Here is a 27,528-nt window from a genome sequence, read left to right as displayed (position 1 = left end):
GCAGCGCGGATCTCGCGACGCTATATATGCGGTGGTGTAGCGTGCCCCTCCATACGCCGCAAAGCGCCAACGTGCCTGAGCTGGCATCGAGGGGGCCTTACCGACCTGAAAAAGAGCTTCATAGCTCATCGGAGTTATGCTGGATGAATACAGATTCTGATACCCGCCTCATGCACGTGCCGGCACGCGTCGTTGGTTTGTGGAATTTGCTTGAGGGAGCCACAATAATAACTATACAATTTTTTTTTTTATCAGGTAAGGCCCACTGGGCTATATGGCTTATTTTCAGATGCAACCTGGCCACAAATTGTAGCTCAACGAGGTGGCTTGTAGAAATTAATAGCATCCAAATTCTCAAAATGCGTGTTTCTAAATGCGGAGAGAAAAAAAACGAGGACCCGGAGAAAAATCCATGCGACCACGGGGAGAATATGCAACCTCCAAATATACAGGCATCCGGATCTAATCCATGACCTCCTGTATACCAGGCGAGGTAGTTAACATCTCGCCACCGTGGTGAGATATGAGCTACATATATTGATTGTCAGTCAGATTTCTGCATAAGGATGTTTGGCCAGTACCAGTTACATTGTGTGTGGGTTTTTTTTGTTGTTGTTGCAGCTATTGGGAGAAAACCCATGCCGAACAGGGCGGAAGAATACACGCAGAAAGGCACCCCAAGTCAGGAATCGAACCCAGGTCCGTCTTGCTGTGAGACACGAGTGTTATCACCTTCCCCGCGCTGCCGCAGTTTAGCCGCGATGGACCTCGGAGCGACGCGTGAAGAATGGGAGAACAAACGCCTGCAAGTCCGCAGTCAATTGGGAAGCCGCTAATTGAAAATAATTGAAGCCACCTGGAGAGGGAACTTGGTAAAGAAAACCCACAGGCCAAGAGTGATAATTCGAGCGGCTCTGTCATGTGAGATTACACTGCATGGATAGTTTATTTAATGTCTCTATTTGACTTGGTTAGATTTACGGTTATGCCGTACAATCACCCGCAGCCAAAACCTTAATCCCGACCCCCTCAACTTTCGCACCGGCTGAAACCATAATACGGACCGTAAATTCAGCACCAACATTAGCCCACGCTTTGTGGACACCGAAAATGACCACCACGTCGCCCTGTTTAATGATAATCATTCCGGAATATAGGAATAAAAAAAAAGCCAGCTTCAAATATATATTATTTTTTTTTGCTTTGACTTCAGTGTCCGGAGATTGGCGGCGACCATGGTGTTTGAGGGCAGTGTTTTAGCCCCCTGCAAAAATTGCGGGGGAGGGGGAGAGGGGGCACTTTTTTCAAACGATTTCTGATTGCCAGCGCGGCGAAACGCGGTGGGCACCGCGGCGGACGTAGCGAGCGCACGCTGTATGATTTCTTTGCCATTAGACGCGGAACAATGCGCACCTTGGCGACGCATCCTTCTGTTAGTAACCTTATCGACTGGAGCCGTTAATGGAAGCCCTAATGCCACGTCCAGGTCAGAGCACAGAAGAGGCTTATTGACTCGGCCCCGCGCGGCAGCGTCGCACTGCCGCAAAACATCATTCAATTATCATTTCGCCATTGTTATCTCCTCCGGCGGGATTTTGTGCTAAATTGAATTTTGGGTTGTTCCGACTTGACCGCGCGTTCCCCGGGCAGATTGAATTAGCCTCACGCCCCCCCGCCGCGCCGACGCGAGCGGGATTGTGGCCTCTTCGGCCGCGGCCTTCTCCACTCTTCTCTCTCTTTCTCTGCCGGGTTGTCGCGGTGGCCTCGGCGCCGTCGGTATCAGCGCTCGTCGGGCCAACGGTACGGAAAACTGCGACCGCGTGTGACACGGCGTCTGGCATTGCGTGGGGTTGACGGACTCGCGGTGCGTGCGTGCGTCGCGGCGAGAAAAGAGAGGAATGTCCGCGCCGTTACTGTCGGCTCGTGAATCTCTTTGTCGCCGGCGAGAGCTGCTGCCGATAGATAAAAAAAAAAATGGGAGCTTCGCTTTTTGATGAATTGCCGGCGAGAATAACTGCGGAGGAGAGTGAGCGCAAGGGCCATTGAGGGGGATAATTCGGATAGTTACGACGGCAGCCAGCGCCAGCCATTACCGGGCCCAGAAAAGTGTGTTGCGCGATAATTAGTCTTAACGGCATGCTGGAAAAAATGAGATCGCATTAATGAAGCAGCATGAAAAATCATTTGGGGCACGTTTGCGAAAACCCTCCTAATGGCTTTGTGTAATTAAAAAGATGGGGAAGGGAAGCCGCGGTGCCCAAATGAGGTCCTCTGGATCCACCCCGTCTGCACGTGATTATGGCCGTGGCGGAGGCTCCTCAACTCCGCGCCAAACACCGCTCGCGCCGGAGGATCCGAGAGCCGGATTGAGCCGTGCCGCCGGGAGCCGCTTGTTGCGGGAGGTTCGCCAATCCGCCCCCGGTTAATACTGCGAGGGGTGTTGACCGTAAGAGTGCCACGCGCTTTCTGTTTTCACAGCGGACGTTAACGATCACCCGCGACGCTACTCGATGGAGAGAGTAGGCCGTGTGCGTATCGGCGTTACAGCCCGAATTTGCCAACTTAAAACAAAAATCGCACGCTGATTATTTGTAAAAACCACATGGCGACCAACCCCCCCTTATTGGCAGACTGTACCCTCCTGTGAAACATGTCGGCTTCGTGATAGCCTGGCTCTCACCTGATGTTGCTGGATGTAATTATCCAGCCCACGACGTTACAACTTGAGTTGGTTGACTGCCGGGTGGTGGAGGGCTATAGTTAAAGAATTGGCATCGGAATCAAATTATTTTATTTGTCGTGGAGAAATTCGATGAGCTATGAAGCTCTTTTCCACAGATGTCCAGTAGACATCGTACCTGCATGATCTCACCAAAACGACATTTAATCACGAGGCACGAAATGCGACCGAGTTATTCATTACATTTTTGATTCAGTGCGGTTTTTTTTTTTACCGGCGGACTTTTGGGAAACGCCGTGACGGCGGCAACGCGATGGAGCTGAAATTCCTTGTGCGTGCGTCACGTCGCGCGTGCGTCACATCGCGCGTGCGTCGTGCGCGTCGCGTCTTGGTGGCGTCCGTCCGCCTTCCCGCCTTTGACGTGACATTTGATGGGGCCGTGCTACTCTCGAACGGACGGTTGCTTCCGTCGGTGAGCGTGGCGCCGCGCTCGCGCGGTTTGACACGGCCGTCATCTCTGGGGGGGCGTGTTCTAGAGATTGCACCGCCACCCGGCCGTCGTCTATCTACTGCTGGACGAAAGACGAGAGCCATGTCTCCGCCATTCCTCACGGTTACCGCAATGCAACAATCCAATCCCGTTTACCGTGAGCCCACTTATTTCACCGCTCCATCTCCTATCGTTCCCCCCTTTGGATGCCATTCTATCACCAGTCTCATTCATCAGCCATGACCCCTTGCAGCGATGATGATGGTGATGATGTGCCTTGCCCCCCATGCCCTATTACGTTCCTTAACAACCAATACTCGATCCCGAATTTGCCTTTGCTTTTTGACTTCTGATTTTAACTGTTGGTCTCTGAGTCTAATTCCGAGAACGCATCTCTCTCTCTCAATACTTCATTGCACACTCACATAGGCGCGTTGAACTTCTTTCGCACCGTTCGTAGGCCAACCGTGCTAATCGGAGGTCCCGGCGGGTATCTGGCACTCTGTGCACGGGGTCACTCACAGCGTGGGCCTTGAAATTGCGAAAGCAGTCACAGGGATTTCACTGCTGGTCAAATGAGCCACTGAGCCATTGGAGCTCGTCTCCCGCTTACAGCCCTGAGCCATTGGTGGAAGTTCCACATTGCTTTGGTGGGGGCGAGTCTGTCCGTAGGACAACCACAGTTGACTTCCCCACAAAGTTCTGCCGAATTTATCGACCCAGAAGGAGATGATGGGCTTGAGTCAACCGCCCAACCAGGATTCCAACTTGCACCCTCCCCATTTGTGAGCTGCTCGCTCCACCGCTGAGCCACGCAGCCGGTTTCTAATAATAGTAATAATCAATTATAAAGTGTCTAAACACAAGAGCATCTCAAGATGCTTTTGTGCCATGCTTCCCCACGCTGGTCAGTGCGGATTGGTCAAGTGGGGGGGTGGGGGTGTTGTTTGGGGGGGTGGTGGGGGGGGAGGCCCAAGACTGCTTCATCAAATATTACCCACGCCTTAGGTTAGCCAGGGGCTGGATAACAAGCGGACTGAGCTCGTGCGTTAACGCCCTCAACCCGAGTTGGAAAGTAACGAAGCTGACGGAAGAGGTCATCGGGCCTTGCTCCGTGAGCGTGCGAGGCAAACGCCTGCACCGGGTCGGAGCCACCCTCTCTCACTCTGACGGGCGCTCGGTTTGCGTCGTCTTTACGCGCATTATCGTGACCTCCCGCCCTCCCCCCTGCACCTCCGTTACACACGGACGGGACGGGTGGACGGACGAACAAGCGGACGGAAATAACGCTTTATGTAATGCTCTCAACTGCGGCCGGCAAGCGTTAATGATGAGAAAAACGGACAGAAAACAAAAGCAAAGGCGGCAAATGGACGAGGCGCGCCGTAATCTCGTTTGAAACGGTGGGTGGGGGTGGTGCGGGGGGAATGTCGCAGGTCGCCCGAGCCGTGTTATGAATGTGTCAAACACGGCCGGGCTCCCATCCCTCATCGCCGGCGCCCACCACGAGATGAAATTTACTCACTGACCTGCAGTGGTAATGAAAGTTAATGACCTGTCAGGGGTGTGCTCAGCCATGGAGGGCCCAAAACTCCTAATGAAACACAAGGGGGTTGACAAGCGACGGGAAATGTCAATAAACGCTGCGCTGCCGCGATGCCTCGGCCTGGAAGTCGCCGACTGGCATCGGTCGAGCGGTGGGCGGCGTGCGGACGGCCGGCGGGGGGGGGGGGAGCCGTGCCGGTTCCGTCGCTCCGTACTCTGCTCCTAGGTTTCTTTTTTTTTTTTGGGGGGGCGAAAGCAAAAAGACAAATCTGTCAACATGTTGCGGAGTAATGGTGTCGGGGCGACGCGGTGAGCGCGGCGCCTGCGTGCGGCCATTAATCTGCCCGCTGCTGCCGGCTAATTAGCATTGTTGTGACACTTGCCGAATCAAATATTTCGCCGCTCCGATCTTCATTACGGGTGGAGGAAGTCCCCCGGCTTACGCGGGCTGCGGCGCCGTCGTTGTTGTCGCCCGGTTTTTTTGTTTCGAGTGAGAATTCGTTCCACATTGGAATTGTCACACGCGCGTGCTGTGTAAGCGCGGGGTGTACCGCTGTTGCGTGTTTGCATGATGATTATTAAAATAATAATAATGCAGTATGGCACAAAGTGGATTTCAGGACGCTGAACAGACACATCGTGCATAGTTGTTTTGTAGAGAGAGAGGCAATCAGTTTGGATTTGAACAGGGGCAGGAAGTCGACAGTATGGGGGAATGACGTTCCAGACAGTGGGGACAGCAGAGGAGAATGAGTGACCTCCCGCTGAACCAAGGTTGACTGGGGGCTTCAATAGAAAGCCTTGGTTGCTGGGGCGGAGAGTGCGTGGAGGGGAGTAGAGTGAGATGGGAGGGAAGAGGTAAGAGAGTGCGTGGAGGGGAGTAGAGTGAGATGAGAGTGCTTGGAGGAGGGTAGAGTGAAATGGGAGGGAAGAGGTAAGAGAGTGCTTGATGGGGAGTAGATTGGTATGGGAGGCGGTAGGTAAAAGAGTGCTTTGAGGGGCGTAGAGTTGAGAGAGGAGAGGTAGGAGAGTGAGTGGATGGAAGTAGGGAGATGAGAGGTCGGCAGGGGTGAGCCAATAGTAATACTATTTGTTTTAGCTCTTGTCAATCCACTGATGAATGAAGACCTTCCAAATCCGTGTCAGTCAAGCTAGTTGCTTGACTGTACTGCACTTGTTAACCATTGCCGGGAATTGAACTCAGGTCGCCAGATTGATGTGTAGTGTGTGAATCACTGTCCGATGCCTCCCTCCGCGCGCGTGGTTGTGTATATCGAGTAAACCCAGTAACCCGAGTTTGCTTCCTGCTCACGGCGATCACCAGTGACGATTATCTCCCCGAGGTCGACTCAGCCTCAATTGAGTACCTGGTGCGGTGTATAAAAACATCGGCAATAGGGAGACAAAGGCGGCCGGGCATGGTGCTGACCTTCCACCTCCCCCTCTTGCGCCGTGCCGGCCCTCATCGATGCTACTGGCACGCAAGCGCGGTCTGTCGAGGCGAATGCGAGGGGGGATCTTTGTCGATGTTTGTATATATGCTAAGTGCGGCACGTAATGTTCAAGAATGGTGGCACCACGACGCGTGAAAGTGGCCCACGCGTTATTACATCTGTTTGTCATTGCTGCGCTGCGGGTTGTCTCGCTGTGCGAGAGCCCTCGTAAACGAGGAGGATTATTGGCGGAGCCCTCCAGATGTGCTGCGGTGCTCTCTGCGTTCGGCGTAAAATGCAACAAAAAAAAAGATGCGCGCCCTCGCCGCGTTTTCCCAAAAGGCCGGAGCGATAATCTCGGAGGGAACTTGTCACGCCGCAATACAGCGAGCGCACGCCAGAAGATGCGATATTTATTTATTTTCCTACTTACTCACCCCCAGCGTCCCGTTCTCGGGAGGTGGCTTTCTTGCAAGCCGCTGCGCACTTCACATTATTAAACAATCCTTTCTCGGCCCATCCCATTAAAATTTTACCAGTCGCACATCTGTGTGGCAAATCGCCGTGGCGCCCGAGTTTGTTCATTATTCATTGCGCGGAGAGGGGGGGGGGGCACCCTGACACTGGCAGATTTTAACATTGTCCTAATTAAGTAGGCCTCGCCTGGGCGAGCGGTCTCTGTGCGCAAGCACGCAGAGCGATCCGGTGTCGGCGCAGTGGCAGTCTCAAAATGATTCAGACGGGACTGGCGGCTCGTTGCGCATCCGCTGTGGGCCTCCCATCCCATCCCCACGCCCCGCCTCGTGTTCTATCACTGCTGGTCACTGCAGCGGGCTGATGAAGGTGGGACGCCGCCTAGGATCGGATCGGTTATCAACTCACCGTTGATGTAAGCCATGGTCAGGAATCAAACTTGGGCGGCTGGGTTCAGAGCGTGGTGTGCGACCTCCTCCACCCGACGTGTGGATTTGAGAGAGCGGGTTGGTCAAATGGTGGTGGCAGCAGTGATGATGTTGATGATGATGATGGTTTTGGTTATGATAATAATTTGAGCTTGTTATGTGCCGCGCAGTGTTTGCTCGCTCTAGAAGAGAGAGAACGACTCTGATGCGTCAGGAGGAACCACAGACACATGGAAGAGTTGGCCTGGCACTAAATTACCCCGCCCGCCGCCCGCCCCAGCTCTGCGGTCCTCTCTATATGGAGGCGTTATCGGCTAATTAATGCGTGTTTATACGCGTGGGAGGAAACCGCAGCAGCCTAACAACAACCCACAAATAGCTTCATTGGGCGCGATGTTTGTTCCGATGGGAGTTTATTATTGTTGTTGTTATGCCTTGAGAAAAACGTATCATGAGATTTGTTTCCACTTTTTTTGAGTAAGTGGGATAAATGAAAGTCAGTTCTCTTCTTGCGAATGTCAGTACCTTCAGGAGAGAGAGTTTGCTTAGTTTTGTGGTTCCTCCTCCGTTGAAGGAGCGCAGACTACAGCGGTTCGCTCATCCGGTCCATCGTCTGGGATGCATGGCCACAAACGTGCTGCTGTGGGCCTGTGTCTTCGTGCAGGAGGCGTGCGCACTGGCCCATTGGCGTTGGGATGCGGTTGATGGTTCCACCACTGGCGTCTTCGAGGGGGAGTGTCGAAGCGAGGAGGTATGCGATGTTTTACTCTCGAATGAGATCAAATGGAAGGCATTCGCCTTTCGCACGGCGTTGACGGCTGATCCGTGATGTAAGAACGGCGTTGCGTGTCACGTTTTAACTATCACACTTAAATTCTAACTTAGCAATCTTTGAAATACGTAATCAACCAGGCTATGCGTTAATTGTGTGTTGACCGACCCTCTGTGTTGTATTACATTACATTTCGATATTTTACTAGGTTATTTAATTTTAGTGTGTCCTTCTCCTGATTTTCAGGCTTGCTTGCCGTGCCATCGCATTCGCAGCACCACGTCTGTTGACCACTCATTGATATGCTAATTTTTTCTCTAACCCTCCTCCCTCTCTCTGCCTCCGCCCCCCCCTCTGTCTATTTAAGGCCACCACACAGAGACGATCACCCCTCTCTGTTACCTGTGTTGCTCTCGCTATGTATCTTGGTGATATCTGTCTGCTAATATGTCTGTCTATAGTTTTCTGGTTAGATTTTATGTCGCTATTTCATTATACCTGATGATGATTGCTTGTGTTGCAATCGAAACGTCGTATTCTATTATTTAATTTAATTTATTATTTTATCTTTAGACGTGACTTAACCGAAAGAAACAAATAATAATTCCTGCAGTCACGAAAGTTCTAAAATTAAGATTGAACCACTTCTACGGGGAAGTTTTAAGCTTATCTTTTTTCTCTCTCTCTGGCGACTTGTTTTCTCTGCCTGTGTCCTCTCTTTAGATTGTTCACACTTAAATTCTAACTTAGCAATCTTTGAAATACGTAATCAACCAGGCTATGCGTTAATTGTGTGTTGACCGACCCTCTGTGTTGTATTACATTACATTTCGATATTTTACTAGGTTATTTAATTTTAGTGTGTCCTTCTCCTGATTTTCAGGCTTGCTTGCCGTGCCATCGCATTCGCAGCACCACGTCTGTTGACCACTCATTGATATGCTAATTTTTTCTCTAACCCTCCTCCCTCTCTCTGCCTCCGCCCCCCCCTCTGTCTATTTAAGGCCACCACACAGAGACGATCACCCCTCTCTGTTACCTGTGTTGCTCTCGCTATGTATCTTGGTGATATCTGTCTGCTAATATGTCTGTCTATAGTTTTCTGGTTAGATTTTATGTCGCTATTTCATTATACCTGATGATGATTGCTTGTGTTGCAATCGAAACGTCGTATTCTATTATTTAATTTAATTTATTATTTTATCTTTAGACGTGACTTAACCGAAAGAAACAAATAATAATTCCTGCAGTCACGAAAGTTCTAAAATTAAGATTATCCACAGTGCATTGCCTAGATTTACGAAATGCAAACGCGAGGGCACGTTTACCGTTAAGACGTGGCCGGGGGTCTCGAACGCGCACGGCAGCCTGCGCCTCTATTAAACCTAACAACATATTTTACACGTGTATTTTTTATGTTCTGTTATTACACACATATATATAAAAGAACCTTATCTTTAAAAAAAAAAACCCGCCCGGTGATGAATGCGTCACTCAAGAGGCAGGCTTGCCTGACACCGATGCTGCCAGTGATGTGGGCTGGAATTTCGGCGCAATAATCAATGGGGAGGCCAATGCAAGTGTGGCTTGAAGACAAGGTGTGTGTCAGGAGGTAATGGCTCTATTATTTATTTATTTCCCAAGGACTCCACTGGAGGTCGGCCTAGGTAATTTCACTTTGCCGGCGGTGAAATCAGGGATGAGCTATTAATGATTCATTCCTCACCGAGTGGACAAAAACGGGGGATGGAATCATCTGTCTTGGCTCCCTCCTAGCACGACCACAAAGCCACTTATTTTGTGTCTCCTTTTTTTTTTGGGTTCCCTGGGAGGTCTGGAAAGACGGCCGTGAGCGACGCGAGCATGAGGCCCTGCCGGAGTGAGAGTTCATCACGATCGCCGTGCAAGCTCCTGTTTAGCCGCCGTCGTCATCGGCCGTGGTCATCGGCCGTGGTCATTCCGCTGCTGGATGAAGGCCTTGCCGAGCCTTACCCTTCGTGGGAATTGTTTGACCATACTTCACCATGCCGGTCAGCGTCGGTTGGTGAAAGGGTTTGGTGGAGAGCCAGTTCAGATATCGCTCGACCGCTATTGTTGTTAGCCGTGATAACGCGAACTCCGGTCGCTGGGTTCAGAGCATAGGGCGCTAACCACTGCGCCACCGCTCCACTCACAAATATTATCGTCACGTATTATCATCAGCCATGTATGTTGAACGTCTTTCGCACCGTACGTAGCCAACCATGCTAATCGGAGGTGCGGGGGAAGGACAACAATCCATGGTCAATCCACTGCTGGATGACGACCTCCCAAAGCCACTGCCACCTCGCACAATCCTGCGACGCAACAATCCATCTAGCGCCTGCGCATGAATTGATCTCGTGGCTCCATCTCCTCGGTGTACGTCCTCCTGGAAGCGTTCCATTCCTCGGCTGCCACTCCGTTATTATGCTGCACCGTCGGATGTGGTCCCTTCTAGCCGTGACGCGTCCTGCTCAAAGCCCACGTACTTTACATAATGGTTTAATAGCTTGGGGCGACGTCACTCACTCACGTGTGTTCTCGAATCCACTCGGGTTCATCGTCATCAAAATCAGCCGTGATCATTTCCACTGCTGGATGAAGGCCACGTCGGTTATGAAGGTGGTTTAATGTGGCTCGCCACTGATATGGAACCCCACGTGGCTGGGAATTGAACTCGGGTCGCTGGGTTCATAAGTGCAGTATGATAACCACTGCGGTAGCGCTACCCACCTTTTAACAATTAAATAATAATGATTGTATCGCAACGCTTTGTTCATCCACTGCTGGATGAAAGCCTGCCCAACGTTGTGCTCGGACTTCTGTGATAATTATTCGACGTCAACGGCCAATGCAAGGTGCAGGTCACCTGCAGTGCTTGCAACTGTTTATTTAAATCCACCAGTCGCTTATGCCGTCAGCCATGATCAATCCACTGCTGGACGAAGGCCCTCCCGAAGCCTTCGCCATCCATCACACGATCCCGCGATGCAACAAACCACGCAGCAACCCACTGAACACAAGGAACCGATATACCCGCCGCTCCGTCTCTCCGGTGGACGTCCCTTTGGGACACGCGTTCCGTTCCGTGGCTGCTGCTGCTGCTCCGTTATTACCCTCGCCCGCGGGCACGACGAGTCCTTCCCGAGGCCACGTACTGCACCGTCCGTGCCCCTTCTAGGCAAATGTCGCGTTGAGGTGACGAGCGAGTAATCTGTCGGTGTTCGAAAGTGCCGCTCTGCGGAGTGATTTCGTCACATTTTGGGGGCAATGCTTCACTACTGCCGCCAGTGTTGTTGTTGTCTTCAAATATAATATGAAACATTTTTGTATCCTAAAGAACCAAATAACTTCCAGATAATTCTCAGTCCACCAATATATGAAGGCCTCCTCGTTCCGTGTCAATCGTGGCGTTTTTCATACTTCACCACATTGGTCAAGGTCAGGTGGTGAAGGGGTTACGAGGAAAGGAGGGGGGATTGTAGGAGATGGTCAGGATCGTTTTTTGAAATCACTCGCCACTGATGTCAGCCGTGGGCCGCATTGGGTTCACAGAGTGGCGGCGCCGACTGCCGCGCCGCCACTCCGGGGCTCGCTCTTTATGTTCTTCATCCGAGGTAAGAACTGCGGATAATTCATTTCTCTTCTTTTAAAGTCTTTATTAGGAGCCGGGGAGAGGATGTCGAAATGTCACACTTGTGGCGGCGGAGCGGATGACATGTGCTTTGAGGATGTGCTCTGAATCGAGCACGAGGTTCATCGCTCAGGCACACCGAGCGACGGGGCACGCCCCCCCCCCCCTCCCCCATCCTCGCCGCTGACCTGTGATTAAAAAACATGAAAGGAACCCCATTTGTCTCTTAAGAAGCCACGGCAAAAAAAAAAGAATCCAAAACGTAATGCGAATGGGTTGCACATTACATCTTTTGAAATAGTAATGATGATAAAAAATAATCTCAGTTTTCTCTCTCTCTCTCTCTCACGTGTTAATTATCCATCGGCGAGGCTATTTGCGTACGCACACATTTATTCAATGTTCTGCGCCACGCGGGGGCGTTTATTTATTTATTCGTCTCTCACGCGGTGTGGGGGGAGGGGTGTGGAGGAGGGGGGGGGGAACTTGATCGGTATGTTTGCGGTTCGTACGTTGGGGTGGGGGGGGCAGCACCGCGCAGGGTAATTCGAGGCCGAACGTTGTTCCGCGGCGGTGCCTGCAGCGGTGAGCATCGTGCGGCCGAGCGTTAATAACAAATCAATCGCTCTCCCTGCTCCTCACCCTACTACCCCACCCGCCGTTGCCCCGGCCGGTGCTGCCGGACGACGGCTCGGCCGCTTCACCAGATGAGCCCCCCCCCCCCCCCCCGCTCCCCTCCGCGCGACCAATTCCGCCGCTCTCCGCTCGTGGCCGTTGTCGGGGCAAGGCTGCCGAAAGTCCCGTTGGTTGACTCTGTCGGGTGGTGGAGGGCTATAGTCATGACAAAAAAAAAACATCCTTAAAATATCACGAGTTGAATTACGCACGGGAATAACTCCTGGCGAAACTTTCCGCGCGCGGCGTTGAGGATCCCTCGGCTGGCCCTCCTCTCTGTGCGTCGGTGCGGGTGGAGGGAGCCGGAGAGGTGGCGTGGCACGGAGCGGCGCGGAGCAGCCGTCGGGGAAGACGGCCACGAACGAAGCGCCACCGCCGCCGCAAATGAGTGGGGCCGCGTCGCGAGTGAGCGGTGGCCGCGTTTCATGGGCGCCGACTCTAATGATGGCTAATGCCTCGCGCGGCTCCCGTGCGTGGCCTCCGCGCCTTCCCGACGACGGTGCCGCGGCGATAAATATCCATTCTGCGTTCGTCGTAAAGGAAATGCGCGCCGCGTGAAGGATGGTGCGTGCTTCGCTGGAAATGTAAATGATATAATTTTGGGGGGTTTTTTTTGCCAGACTTCTTACGCTTTCCAGGCAAATTGTAGGGCGGGGGTAGGTGGGTGGGTGGGTGAGGGGCGGGGAGAGGTGGTCTCGTCGATTTTTCTGCCCCCCCCCCACCTCACCTCCCGTGACGGTGTGGCGGTCCTGCGTGTAATGTAATTCCCGCATTGCGCCCGAGCATTTTAAATGATGGCACGGCCCACCTACGTTGAACGTATGTTGCCACGGCGGAACAAATTACGCGGAGACACTTAAGTGCGTGAGGGGCGGGCATTTTTTGGTGGCCTTGCTGCAGATTGAGCTCGCAGCGTGATTACACACTCCAGTGGCCCAGACAGAGCAATGAAATCGTAATATAAGGTGGCGCCCGACTTTGTTAATTAACAATACCAACAAACGCCACTGCTGAGCTACTGTGACCATTTGCTTTTCGGCGGCACACCTGATAAGCCAGCAACACCCCCGCGTGTCTGAATTATAAAAGGCAGTTTCTTTCGTAATCTAAATATTTTTTTAATCATATAAAACCGCCTTACAAAGCGGACGCAATTTTTTTCTCCATAGCGGATGGTTGGGTTTATTTGCCGCACATGCAAATCACGTCCCCGCAATAAAAAAAATGTGCACGGTTGATGCGTTCGTTGATTGCTCCTTCTGTCCGTGACGTTGGGACTCATCCTTGCCACACAAGTTATCACGGTGAGGTAACACCTGACCTCCACACCACCACCACCATCATCATCATCATCGGCAGCAGTGGCAGGAACAGCAGAATCAATAACCACCAGCATCATCATCACCAGGAGTGGTAGCAGCAGCACAAGCAACACCACCAGCAGCTGTAGCTGCAGTGGCACCAACATCATCAGCAGCATCATCAGCATAATAATCATCATCAGCACAAGCAACACCACCAGCAGCTGTAGCTGCAGTGGCACCAACATCATCATCAGCAGCAGCACAAGCAACACAACCAGCATCATGATCCGTGACAGAAGCAGGAGCAGTAAGTAATGACACCTCCAGCAGCAGCAGCAGCAGTTATAGCAGTGCGGCGTCATCATCAGCAGCAACAGCAGCAGCAGCGTCTCCCGCGTTTTGTTTTGCCTCGTTTGTTTGAGGGGGTTGGGGGGGGCGGTTTACTGGCCTTTAACAAGTACTTTATTCGGTGCTGGCGTAGCGTGCTCGCTCGCTGATTGGTTAATCGCCTTCACCGGTCAGTTGGAGCGATTATTTTTATTTAATGGGAAGAATAATAAATGGCTTGTCTTGGCCCTACAGCTGGAAATGAGTTTTTAAGTAATGAAACTCATTTCATGCGCGCAACCATAAACGATTGTGTCAGCCTTGATGGACAGTAGTCATTAAGTACAGGGCAATGCAGACCTGCACGGAGCATTTTATGTCTTTAAAACAATCTACAATAATGGATTATGGCGAATAAAGAGGCACTGTTTTAGTATTAATATTTCAGCAAGCTCATTCTTATTCCGCTTCGGACCACCAATAATTTTTTTTCTTTTTTTGCGCGACGCTCTGCGGTGCGATCGTGGCGTTTGCACGATTTGAGAATGCACGCGAACGTAAAAGACTCGGGTGTAATAAGGGCCATGCGGCCGTTGTTATTATTCGACGCGTTTGGCTTACAGAAATCCATTTTTTTTCTATATATAAATGATTCAAAACGTGCGCTGTTTACTCTTGGGCAATTCCACGGTGGCAGTTTTGGTTTCGGGCCCTTATATTGTGCACATTTATTAATAAGTCATTTTAGCAAACAAAATCTACCGCACACGGTGGGGGCCACCCCCCTCAATCTCCCCCCCCCCCCCCCCCACACACGGGCAACTTGTTATTTACTCAGTCTCCACGTGTTATATGCCCGAGTCTGCCAGCTGCCAGGAATGCAAACTGCTGCCCCCCCATCCCCCCCTCTACTCCCCCAGCCCCCTCTCAATTTCCCCCCCCAGCGCAAAGTTTGATGCCCTCTGCCGACGACGAGGAGGAATAGCGCCGGTAATTCCTCCGCTATAAACACGATTCCCCACGGGGTTGCCTCGTCCCTCTGACACCGGGTCGTCTTCCGCTGTCCATGCGACGCCAGCTGACTTAGTCCGAGGTTTCACTGCCCTGCTGCTGCTGCCGCCGCGGCTGTTGGTGCTGCTCCTGCTGTATACAATGAAATGGCCACAATGTTGACACTTTGTAAATTGCCGGTCGAATTACTGACTCCATTGGCACACCTGTGCCGAGGCAACGCGGGGCCACTCAAGTTACGGGGTGGTTCTCCATTGGCGATCTGCCAGGCTGAGCCAGAACGAAGCCGTGAAACTCAGGTCTTCACGAGACATCTGCATCTGGCTCTGGACTAAGCGCACTGAGTCAAGGAGTGAGGTCAATAAATCATTTTGGTCGTACATTGGCGTCAGTCTGGTACATTCGAACGTGCAACGCTGACTTTGAGCGTTCGCGGTAGGCGACGTCGGTGGCACGGCTCGGGTTCTGCAGTGGAAAAACAACCCCGGCGCCTTGCTGAGCCCGCGCCAGGCTTGCTTGGCATGGCCCCCTAGCCCTCTTTGTTTCTACGGTGGAAAAAGAGGTGTTAAACATGCCTGCGTCCATTCTGCGCCAGGACGGTGATGTCACACACGACTTTCAAGGCATGATGGGAGGACGGGTCTTATGGGCCCAATCATGCATTTGTTGCCTTGAAACTACATTTTGTCTATAATTGTATTGTTATTATTGTTTCCAGCCTTCATACCTTTATTTGTCGGACAAGTTTCTCATTGTTTACAGAAACTGGAGGTTTATTTTGCGCAGAGCTGCAAAGCGCGGCTCTGTGCGTCATAGGGATCGGGTCAGGAGTGAGTGGTTTGAGCAAAATAATCGGGCGAGCCACTGGCCTGCCCGCCCGCCCGTCAGAATTTCTTGAATTTCTCAGAGCGTTTAGTAAAAACAACTGTTGGATGAGGCAGAAACACGGGCGCGAGTTGTGAGTTGAGCGGAAACCAAAAACTTTTATTTTATTTTCGTTCGAGAGTCCTTTTGCAAAAAAAGATAGAGAGAGATTAAGTGACGTCTCATTACTGCGGCCCTACAGTTCCTAATCCGGTATGCAAACGGCTCCGTGGATTGGGTTAGCTCATTTTCAGCTCGTGTTATTAAAGTAATTATTCATTTTGCAATGGTAAGCCATAGTGGTCCTGTTGAGATCTTTGGGCTGAATATTTAACAACCCTCTAATTTAACAAATGTAATTGGGTTTTGCGAGAGAAATCTCATTAGGTTCTCAGAAGGTGTCGTTTGCTCCTCAGATTACCCTGTGTGTTGCTAACCTTCTGGTTATGGTCCTATCATTTACTGCAACAGTCATTAGCGTGAATAACGGCCCAATTTATTAATTCACTAGACCTTTAATTATCCGATATTATGCGCCAGAGCCCCGAGCTCTTAACAGAAAACGAATTAGAGATAATCTTCTAACCATAGCGGGGAAGAATAACCCGAAGCGTGTGTGCATCGCCAAAATTATATTTTCGTGGAGTTCAAGAAAATAAAGCAGTTGTGAGCTCGATTATTTAGTGCGTTTTTTTTCATTCAAGTAGCGTTGTGGTGAAGGCCTTGGCCCTGAGACTGGGCAAATCCCAGGGATGCCACCGACGGTCCTAATCTGCTCGAGGCTACGCGGGGGGGGGGGGGGGTGCACCGTGGTAACTCGGGGGGGGCGGGGGCGGGGGCGAGCGGGGGGTACATGCATCTCATTGGTTCCGTCCACCGGAAGGGGGCAGCAGCAATTGTACGAGCCATGCTGGAAATGAAAGGAGATGTGGAATTTTACAGCCACCTATAATAAATTGGTTTTATATTTCCATCAGAACGGACGTATTGAGCGGTTCGACATTTCACAGTTGTGGCTGTCTTTCTGGATTAAGAGATTAAGAAGAAAAGTTAAACTGTGCTGCTGTTTTGGCTACCTCTGCACAACCATCGAGCCGAGGGCAGGGCGGTGGTTGTGGGTCATCTGCCAGCCATCTGAGTCAGTCGACTCAAAGCACCCAGGGTCTGTCCCATAACCTCCTCCCAGTGAGACTTCGACACTTCACGTGGCCTCAAAGTGCACCGAGCCTGGCACAAGCGCCGTTGGTGACGTCACCGCCACTTAGGGCCAATGCCTTTTGATGTTGGAGGTGGGTCATGTTGAGATGCATGTGCAGGCAGCCAAAGCCGCCACAAATTTGAACTCTGGAAAGTAATATTCGGTGTTCAAATACATTTTTAATTCTCAGAGCCGGAATTTCGCTCAATTGCGTGGAAATCTAAACTTATCCTAATTCGTTTGTGTGCAGTCAAGCAGTGTGACCAGCCCTTCAGCTCGCTGTACTTTGAGAACTCGGTTTAACCACAGGCAGTTGCCGAAAACCCGCCCGGATTCGAACCCAGGACATCAGCCTTGTTAGCTCAGCCCTCTGACCTCAGAGTCACCCGGCCGCCTCAGATCCCGGGAATTCAATAGGATTAGTTGCATGTGTTTTGTACATTAAGGGGTTGGAATGCTTTTGGAGCGGGGGGGGGGGCCCCCGCATGTGAAAGGAGCTGTGGGATTAAAGCTCTCGGGGGGGGGGGGGGGTCACTGGAGCCGTGGGGGGGCGCGGTGCTGGGGCGGCCACGGCAGTCGGCGTGAGTCTCGCAGGGGCATTGCCGGCCATTCGGTGGATCTCAACCTGTTTGGTGTTCTGGCTCCTACCCCCCCAATCAAGACTACCGTTGCCTGCTCAGCCTCAAAAACATCGCCATTTAGGGAGACAAAGGTGGCTGTGCCGTGCCGGCCTTCGTAGGCGCTACTCGCTAACACCGCTTGTCCCAACAGTCTGTTGAGGCTACACGGGTGATCTTTGTCTTTGGTGTGGCTGGCGCGGGTATAACACCCATGATTGTGCTGCAGGGGCCCTACTTCCCCACTGCCCTGACCATGCGCAACTCGGAGCAAGTCGATCAAACTAAGAGCCTAATAATTGTATAATTTAAATTTTTTTTATTTCAGTCGCTGGCGCTGTGAAGCTGATTTGCCAGCCAACTTCAAATTGCCGTGTCAAACCGTCATGAAATAATCAGCGCTTCGACCCGGCTTTTCAAAAGCAAAAAAAAAAATCGGAAATCAAACAGAATTTTCCACACATTCATCACCGCCGGTTCGCAATTAGCTTGTTTGGTTTGGCTCTGTCATGGGCGATCATCGCGACTCCAGGCGTCTCGAACTGCAACAATAAATAACAAAGCTCCGGTTTGTGTAATTGCCAGCGCCCGGCACGGACCTCACTCCCGGGCCCCCTTCTTCGAGCTCCCAGGGCCAGCGGCCGCGGGGTTTGTTTGGAAAGGCAACGTTTATTTGTTCGGGAAGCACTCGACTGCGTGGCTTGCGGTTCCTCGGTGCTTCTCGCCCGCTGCGTTTTCTTGACTGCAGTTTCACGGTCGGCCCGGGCCCTTAAGTCGTCTCCCTCCTCGTTTCACTTTTGTTGGTTCAGTAAACAAACTGAGTGCCCGACGCATCTTTTGATTATGTCCACCTCTAAGTGGGTCTCTCTCTTCGGTGTGGATTTGAATTGAGTAGGAGCTGTAAGTCGGCAGGGGTCAAGTTGGAGTCTGAGTCGGCGGTCAAGGTCATCTGCGCCGATTCTCAACCCCCACCACAAAGGCAAAGATCCCCCGTATAGCTATAACAGACTGTAGGGGCGAGTGCTGTTAGCGAGCACCTATTAAGGCCGGCATGGCAATGAGGGATTGGGTGGCCAGCACCAAACCCGGCCGCCTTTGTCACCCCAGTGGCGATGTTTACACACCGCACCAAATACTCATTCGAGGCTGAGTCGACCTAGGGGAGGCCCAGTACAGGTTCAGATAATCGTCACTGGTGTTGGCCATGAGCGGGAATCAAACTCTGGTCGCTGGGTTCATAGCGCAGTACGCTAACCGCAAAACTACCGCTTCCCACAACCCCAACCCACCACTGCTCATCCATCAACCCTTCACCAGTCCGCACTGACCAGCGTGGAGTAGTGTGGTGAAAACATGTGACGGAAAACGATGTTGGGTTGGGCCACCATCGAGAAGTGCACTTACAAGTGGCTGTAAATCATAATTGTTAAATACACATCACGAATCTGTTTTTTTTACTCACACGCTCTTAATTTGGTTCCATTCAAGCTCTGAGTAAATCCAGTTAGGGCACCACAGTGGCAAGGAGATGTCAACTACCTCGCCTGGTATACAGGAGGTCGTGGTTTCAGTCCCGACCCTGACGCCTGTATTTTTGGAGTTTGCGTGTTCTCCCCGTGGTCGCGTGGGTTTTTCTCCGGGTCGTCCGGTTTTTTCCCTCCACATTTAGAATCGACGTGCGTTCAGAGTATTTGGCTGTTAGAAAGTTTCACATGATGAGCCACTGCTTCGTTGAGCTATCATTTGTGGCCAGTTCGCTTCTGAAAAACAGCCATGTCGCTCAGTGGGCCTTATTTGGTAAATAAAATAGTTGATAGGATTTTTTTGATAGTTTAGTTAGCATAAAAAAATAATCCTCATCAGTGGCTGTCCATCTGTGCTACGAACCCGGCAACCTGCGTTTGATTACCGGCTAACATCAGTAGCGCATGACGTCTCAAGCGTTCTGTGTGCCCATCTTCCCCAATCCGGAGTGACCAGCTTGGTGAAGTATGGTCAAACAATCCCCATGACCATCGGTGGCTTTTGGAAGAGTGGCTATGAATTTAAAGTTGAGCTTCTCAGCTCAGTGTAGCTTTGACGTCGCTAAAACTGCTTATACGGAGCGGGCATTTTTCTTTAGCAGCAGCAGCAGCAGCAATAATAATAATAATGTCACAAATTAACAAAAACAGAAATCAATCATTTAATTAACAGCACAAAAGAAGTGTATTTTTCCATCGGGTGAAAGGCAGCGTTGTGTGGGTTTCCTCCGCACAAAGACAAAGATCTCCGGTATAGCCTTAACAGACTTGCAGGGGCAAGTACTGTTAGCGAGCACCTATGAAGGGCGGTACAGCCACTTTGTATCCCCAGTGGTGATGTTTACACACCGCACCAGGTACTCATTTAAGGCTGAGTTGACCTAGAGGATGCCCAGGACCTGCTCAGACAATCGTCACCGGTGTTGGCCGTGAGCGGAAATTGAACCCGGGTCGCCAGGTTCGTAGCGCAGCGTTCTAACCACTACACCACCACTCCTCCCCACGTACGCACGCACATGCACGCACACGCACGCACATGCACGCACGCACATGCACGCAATGCACGCACGCACACACATGCGCGCGTGCGTGTCGACACACGATATTTCATGAAGATTATGCGTTTAAAGGTTGTTGGTTTTTTTACAGGTGTTTCTTTGTCTCGTGTGGTGCAATTTCGCAGGTCATTTAACAATAATCTCTTGGATGTGTTTTAATTCAACTTATGTTTCGAATTAAAAGCGACTCTCTTGGCTTGCACAACTGCCCTATTTTTCTTTCCTCCTCTTCGATGGCTGATTTGTAGGTTTAGGTTGTTTTGTTTTTTCTTTTTCTAACTTTCCCAATCAAAGCACCAAAATCATCGCGGGAAAAACGCAATTTCAGACTCGACTTAAGATTTCAGTTGTTCCCGTCACGCGCGCGACGTGGCCACGGTTCGTGTGGGATGCACACATCACCACCACCGCCGCCGCCCACTTTAGACGGAGCCCGATTAACGCCGCAGGGGCTTTAGGGGCTACAGCCTAGGGCCTCGGATTTTGAGAGCGTCCACACCCCCCCCCCCGCCAAAATATAGATCCTGTATTCTGCCTTATTATAATTGGGAAGGTGTGTGTGTGTGCGCGAGGCCAGATTTATACCACTGGACATCTCTGAACCACTGCACATCTGCGAAAAATAGCTTCATAGCTCGTCGGATTCCTCCAGCGCAAATAAAGATTCTGATTCTGAGATGCGTGTAAATGAATTGACACTGGGCACGCGTTGGCAGCGAGAAGCATATCTCGTCGTAAGGAGACATTCCGTCCGCTCATTTATCTTGTTGTCCATGTGTAGTGACATGGAATGGGTCACTACGTAGCATAGCGCGGGTTGCTGGCAGAGAAGGGGATCTGCAGTTGCATCGGCCCTGACTGACAGCAGGTCACGTGACAAGCCAGAGAGAGGGATGTAAGGGAAAAGTGACAGAGGGGGCACGTGAGGGAAGCCGGGAACCCGCTGGTAGGTTCTAGAAGGGGGCGTGGCCAGGGTGGAGCGAGGCCACGCCGGGAGGATAAAAGGGGACCCCGAGTGAAGACTCGGGCCTGTCGCTGTGAGTGGGATCCTCTCGTCGTGCTGCCGGAGTCTTCGTCGCCGTCTTCACCTTCTTGGCATCGTCAGTCAGGCAGTCTGCCAGCTGTCCTGACTGGGAGTTATAGTGATCCCTTGTAACTTGTGAAGGCTGTTAATAAATAGAGTGCCTCCTACTCCTAGTGTCTCCGAGCGCGTCACTACACATGCATCAGTAATCGAGGCACCTCAGTGTTAACCGGTGGCGTGCACTACTGGTTCAACGTGGGAGGGTGTGGCTGCGGTGTTCATGTTCATACGCGCCACCTTCGTCCGTCTTGCCCCGAGTTCTCTTGACACCGTAGCAAAGGAATTTGACTTTGCGTGAAGAGGGTTTGAACTAAGAATTCCAATGTGGATTTCACGCAGACGAATGCTCCCTTTGCAGGCCGGGTACTGAGTCACCTTGTGCCCACAGGGACAGCTGCCACTGGGGGTGCCCTTATCGAAAATGAGACGTAAAGCGCTACCAAGACGCCCCGGCATGTATGCATGTTTGTTGAACTTCCTTCGCACCGTACGCAGTAACCAACCGTGCTAATCATAGGTGCGGGAGAAGGCATGCGGTGCTCTCGATCAAAAGCAAACCGCGACCGCTGTGCGGTTTGAGTGAGAGATTTTTAGAATGCCTGTATGTGCGTTCGTTATGTGCTTGCTGTACATGGGGTCACGTGATGGCCTTGGACAACCTTGCATGCAAGATGTTCCACCTCCAGAGATTGTCCAGGTAAAAATCTTTCAATAAAGAAATACATTCATTTTTTTTACCATTGTGTTAGGCTCTTAGTTATGGACTGCATTACGCTATAGGCCTTAGGGCCTTTGCACGCGAACTGTTCCATTTAAATACATTTAAACTCTATTAATTGTGTGTGTAATCACAGGAAAACCTCGCCGACTTTCTTTCAGGAGGATCCTGGCAGATTTTTGCAGTGGAGGGGGGTGGTGTCGCTGTGTACCTAATCTGAACTGAGTGATGTGCAGGTAACTTTTCAGCATTGCGATGTTTTTGGCCGATACCAGTTCCCTTGTGTGTTGGGTTTTTGTTGTTGTTAGCTATGGAAGGATACCGGATAACACAAGAGGTAAAGAGAATGTAGTTATTTTCATTTATTATTATTTAATTTTATTATAATTTTTTTACCTACGTGACTTTACCGAAAAAACCTAAGAGTATGAATCCTTGCAGTCACGAAAGCTTCAAATCTAGAATTAGGCGAAGAGAACCTAAAAAATATGAACTAAATGCCACGCAAAAAGGCGCCCGAATCTGGAATTGAACCCAAGCCATTCTTGCCGTGAGGCCACTGCGCCACCACCACTCTGCCACCCTTAACTCGGCTCTTTGGCCATAGCTGGAAGCGTCGATGGCACTAACGTCGCGCGCCAGCCCCCCCGCACAAACCTTGACATTGTCCCCGCGTCCTGCGCCGCGTGCGTGCGTGCGCAAAAACACACACGTGCATTTTTCCACGACCGCAAACGTGAGCACTTTGAAAAAGTTTGTCCTGCAATTAGGCCGATTAGCGAACAAGTGTGTAAGTGATTAGGCTGTCCTCTTTGTTCAGGGCAGAGCCGCTCCGCATGCCGACATTAAATCGCGGCGGAACCGGCGCTGTGGCCGCGCGAGCGACGAGCCGTATGCCTCCTCCTCCTCCTCCGTGCCGAGCTCCGCGCGTGGTAATTGCCACCGCACTCGAGCCGTGCAATCTGATAAACCCCCCCCCCTGTCCCCCCCCCCAAAAAAAAACCCAACTCCACATTTCAGTCGCCCGACGCCGAGTGTGGAGCTTCAGCGAAGGATTCTTTACGAAGGAGGAGGAGGAGAAGGGAAATGAAAGTGAAGCAACCCAAGCATCTTTTGTTTTCTTCCCGTGGGCAAACCGGAGAAAAGTTCTCGCCCGGCAACGTGCACGGCCCGCGATGGCGCGCCGCAAACACGCCGCAAACACGCCGGTGTGCGCGCGTGCGCCCGCCTGCCCGCCCGTCCGTCCCTTTCGTGGTGAGCAGACCGTACCCCGCGCGCGATTGTGCGCACGAAAATAAATAATGAATAATACATGACCGCGGACGTAAATAAATAATTTTTGGAATGGCTCTGGCCTCGAGCTGCCCTGCAGGAGGCTGGCGAGCGCTTGTGTGCGCTCGGTGTGTGTGCAGAGCGCAGGTGTGCCACCCAGACTCGAAATTTGGAAGCCATTTCCTCCGCGCGGCAATTAAAATACAAAACGATGCACTTTGGAAGTCGTTTAGCGTCTAATTTGTAATGGCATCTCAAGATGCTGCACAGAAACAGAGGGCATGTTTAGTTTATGGAGTGCAAGAGGCAGTTGATCCTAGGCCGAGGTTAAAAGGGTTGCGTTGAGCTTGGACTTGAACAGCGGCAGGGAGTCGACAGCACGGATGCCTGAGGGAAGGGAGTGCCAGACAGTGGGGGCAGCACAAGAGAATGGGCGACCTCCTGCTGAGCGAAGGTTGAGTGTGGGCTTCAGCCATAGGCGGAGTTTGACGTCTATGTTTGGGGGGGTGGAGGGGGGGCAGGGGCTCGCTTTGTCCCTCACATTAGGAATCGCGGGTGCATACAATTATTTTTGTTAAATCTTAATTGTAAACTATTGAAACGAAATAAATAAAGGTGTCAAAACTCCGCCCATGGCTTCAGCAGAAAATATTAGTTACTGGAGCGGAGAGTGCATGACGGGGAGTGGATTGAGATGAGAGGGAAGAGGTAAGAGAGTGCATGACGGGGAGTGGATTGAGATGCGAGGGGAGAGGTAAGAGAGTGCATGGAGGGGAGTGGAGTGAGATTAGAAGGGAAAGGTAAGAGAGTGTGTGGTGGAGCAGTGTAGAGTGAGATGAGAGGGGACAGATAGGCTAGAGTGAGTGCACAGAGGATCTATAAGATGATGACTGATCTTGAAATTGATCTAGGATTGGATTGGAAGCCAGCGAAGGGATCAGATCATGGGGTGACGTGGTCTCGTGCAGAGGGAGAAGCCTGACAGTGACTTTAACATCATTTGGAGATGCCTCCCATTGCTCTTTTACGGCTATTCATCGTCATCATCAGTCATGATGGATCCAATGCTGGATGAAGACCTCCACAGAGCCGTCGCCATCATTGTCCGTCTTTCGGGCGCAACGCAAAAAAGGAAACTTGAACGGTGTTGGGTGAAACACGTCCCCGGCGGTCAGCTCTGTCAGCTTGGAGACTGCTGAGGGGAGCGGAAGGGGGGGAGCGTTGTGCACGCCGGGGGTGGTTCAAGAGGGCGAACGTGGCGATCCGAGGCTGCGACGCCGCAACCCCAATTTGGGCGTTCATCATCGGCTCGTTTCTGCCGGGGACAGACGCGTCTCCGGCGCACGGCACCGGAGTTAATTCCGGAACTAAAGTGGAGCCTCTAACCAACCCGATTCCCCGAGCGGAAGGTCATTACGGGACGACACTTTGGCAGATCTTGCGCGCAGTAACTCATTTCAGCAGAGAGAAGAGGGGGAGATTTATCCAATTGTGTCACTTTGTCCAGATTGATACAGATTAACCCCGCGAGCGATGACGACTACGACGACGATGGGAGGGCGGGCGGGCGCCGCCGAGCGACCTCGCGTTCGCTCCCGCGACTGCCGCTCCCGTCGCGTGTGGGAGCCGACCCTCGGCCCTTTCCCCTCCACGATCCCTCTCCCTCCGCCGGCCTGTGTGGCCGCACACGGCTCGTCTGAACCCCCCCCGCGAAGAGAAACAATCGCGACGGTTCGAGCGGCCTACGCGCCGGCCCGCCGAGAGCCGGCGTTTTGGCGGCGAAACGGTTAACATTGGTCTCTCTCAGCCGGGTTCATTTGTCCCGATTTGACGGAGCGTCCGAAAAAAAAATGCAGCTCCTGCTCAGATGATTTTTCATTTCCTGCCACTGTCTCAGCTCGTTGGACTTTTCCCATTCCGCTTCTCATTGCGTCGGTCTCGGCGCGTTGCACCTCAAGCCCGCCCGCCCGCCGCTTTCGGCGCGACGGCGGGATTTACGGGCCGCCTTCAAAATGACCCTCCCGCGGGATTTGGGGCGGCCCAGGTTTAACCGGCCCTTTCTGCCTAGTTGGCTTGCGTACATACAGTCTTCCCCGGCGCGGCCCGCGGTGCGGGCAAACGGCACGGGGGAGCCCCGCCGGGGCCCCCGGCGAACCTCGCCCGTTGCCGGCCGTGCTCGTGCGCCGCCGCTAACGGCCGTTGCCGTTTGCCTCGGGAGCGCATCACGCGCGTGATGTTTGACTTGAGGAATGTTAAGGCTTGGAGGATCGGGGAAAACGTTAATCAGGCATTATTACCGAAAACCATTTGAGGCTTGCGGTGACACAACATCAATTCCTATATTTTGTGAGAATTCTGATAAATCAATGTGTTGAAACGTCTCGTTCTTAATTGATTTAACGCTAAATGTGTGGCTTATAATGAAATGCATTTCTTGCTGAATGCGGTAATTTGAATGATTTTTTTTCGTCCGACTGTAATGGCTGATATATTTACATTCGGCGGAGATATTCAAATTCAACGCTCGCCATAAAAATGATGCAGAAACACATCGCGCGAGGAGGACGCGTGCCGGCCGGAAACGAATTTAGCGACGGCAGAAAAAAGGTGGGCGCCACGTTGGCGAGATGTTCACTCTCTCGCCTTGTATGCAGGAGGGCGTGGATTCGATCCCGACCTTCATGCCTACTGTGCGTGGAGTTTGCGTGTCTCTCTCCGTGTGGCCGCGTGGATTTTTTCTCCTGGCCCTTTGATTTTCCTCCATTTTGAAACGTGCGTTTAGAGTATTTGGCGGCTCTAAATTTCCACGTGATAAGCCATTCCGTTGACCTCTCATTTGTGACCAGGTCACTTCTGAAAAAGAGATATTTCGCACAGTGGGCCTTACCTGGTAAATTTATTTTATTTATTTTGTTAAATTGTTTAAAATACACGACTCGCCTCCATATGCCTCGCCTGCATGCCATGCGACCACCAAAATTGCACCTGCAATGATGTCAGCCTTGCGCGGGCCACCGGCTCAAACGCATGTGGCCCTATTGTTGTTTCGCCCTCCAGCAAGGCTCGTCCAGTTGGATAATGCGGCCGTTCCCAGCTGTCGGCGGTAATTTGGCACGTGGTCGCGACGCGTCCTGCATCCATCGGCCATTTCATTTGTTTCTTCTGAGAACGGCGGAACGTCGCCGGGTGTATTGGCGACGAATTCGGCGCCGCCGCAACATCGCGAAGATGCGAGGGGGCGGTTGTGGACGGAAGCCATTCCAGTTGGCGGGGCGACGGAAGCTCATTCCGCGCTCGCAGTGCCCTCAATTTGGAGCTCTCTCTCTCTCTCGGCTCTCCCCGCGACCGACCACGTGCCCAGCCAAGCGCGGCGTCGTTACCGCGTCGCACGTCATTAGAATGCTGCCGGGGAAAGTCTGCTGAGCCGGTGAAAATGGATATTTTCAATTCGTTAATGCCTAGCGGTGGGTGGATGATGTATGTGCGTTAGATAACACAAAAGGAAGAGACGTTACTTATATGGCCGCTGTTATTGCAAGTGCGGCTCAAATTGCCTTGGATATATGGAATTCAATTTTTATTTTTGCGATGTGGTGTTACGAGGAAGAAACGAACTAAAGAAAGCACGATACAAACGAGCCTGCTGCGGGAAAAACGCGCGTTCGTCAAAATGAGTCGTGAGCTTATTTTTTTCCATTTTTAGAGATTGCCACCTCCCTCGTATGCACGAGTGGTAAGCTTCCTCCGGGTACCCCTGTGTCCTACCAGGCAAAGCAAAACAACGGTGGCCGGTCGGCGAACGTCGGAGAGCCAACCGGGGTCAACACCTGGAAATGGCAGCAGCAGGAGCGGCTGACAGTGCTGGATAATCAAGGCAGAACGTGAGCTGCCCAGATTTTCAGTCCCAGGGGAAGCTCCCGGCACGTGGAGCGAAACGTCGGACATGGTGCCGGTACGACGCGTCAGAAGCCGCGCGTGCATGCGTGCTGCACATCACGCTGACCGCTGAGACGACCTACGCGGGCATGGGCAGGCTGTGTCATGACGAGAGAAGGGATGATGATGAGGAAGGAACCGCAGCTAAAGGAGCGAATGCGTCTCGAGAGATAGTAACACGCCCACTAAGTAAGTGGTGCCGGTTAAACTCTTCCCCGCTCCTCACTCGTTGAGGGTCAAGCAGTCGGTGAGTAAACGTCCATGCGTGACTTTAACAACTGCGAGTTGCTTGTAAACAGATGGCACACGTTCGCCCCCAATCCTGCGTAGACAAACGATGAATATGATTTAGCGCCTAATTGGCTTAACCATAACCACCCCTGAAACCCCTATTACCCCGAGGAAATTGAGAGTTGCCCAAATAACAACGCCATTTTTTTACGCAAGATAGCCTTGCCGAGTCT

General features: G+C 51.9%; 1 long non-coding RNA gene across 2 annotated transcripts; it reads left to right on the top strand.

The window, feature by feature from the left end:
* Positions 1–629: 629 nt before the first annotated feature.
* On the top strand, positions 630–8,312 carry LOC144944143 (uncharacterized). Of its 2 annotated transcripts, none has more exons than XR_013639563.1 (3): positions 630–699; positions 7,715–7,801; positions 8,190–8,312. It is a non-coding gene; the product is annotated as an uncharacterized LOC144944143 (long non-coding RNA). The 2 variants fall into 2 exon arrangements; XR_013639564.1 differs by lacking the exon at positions 630–699 and adding an exon at positions 6,865–7,037.
* The last annotated feature ends 19,216 nt before the right edge of the window (positions 8,313–27,528 follow it).

This window comes from Lampetra fluviatilis, chromosome 33, assembly GCF_964198595.1.
Source record: "Lampetra fluviatilis chromosome 33, kcLamFluv1.1, whole genome shotgun sequence".
In the NCBI taxonomy this organism is placed as follows: Eukaryota; Metazoa; Chordata; class Hyperoartia; order Petromyzontiformes; family Petromyzontidae; genus Lampetra; species Lampetra fluviatilis.
The sequence above is the reverse complement of the archived record's forward strand: the minus strand, read 5'-3'. Positions and strand labels throughout refer to the sequence as shown.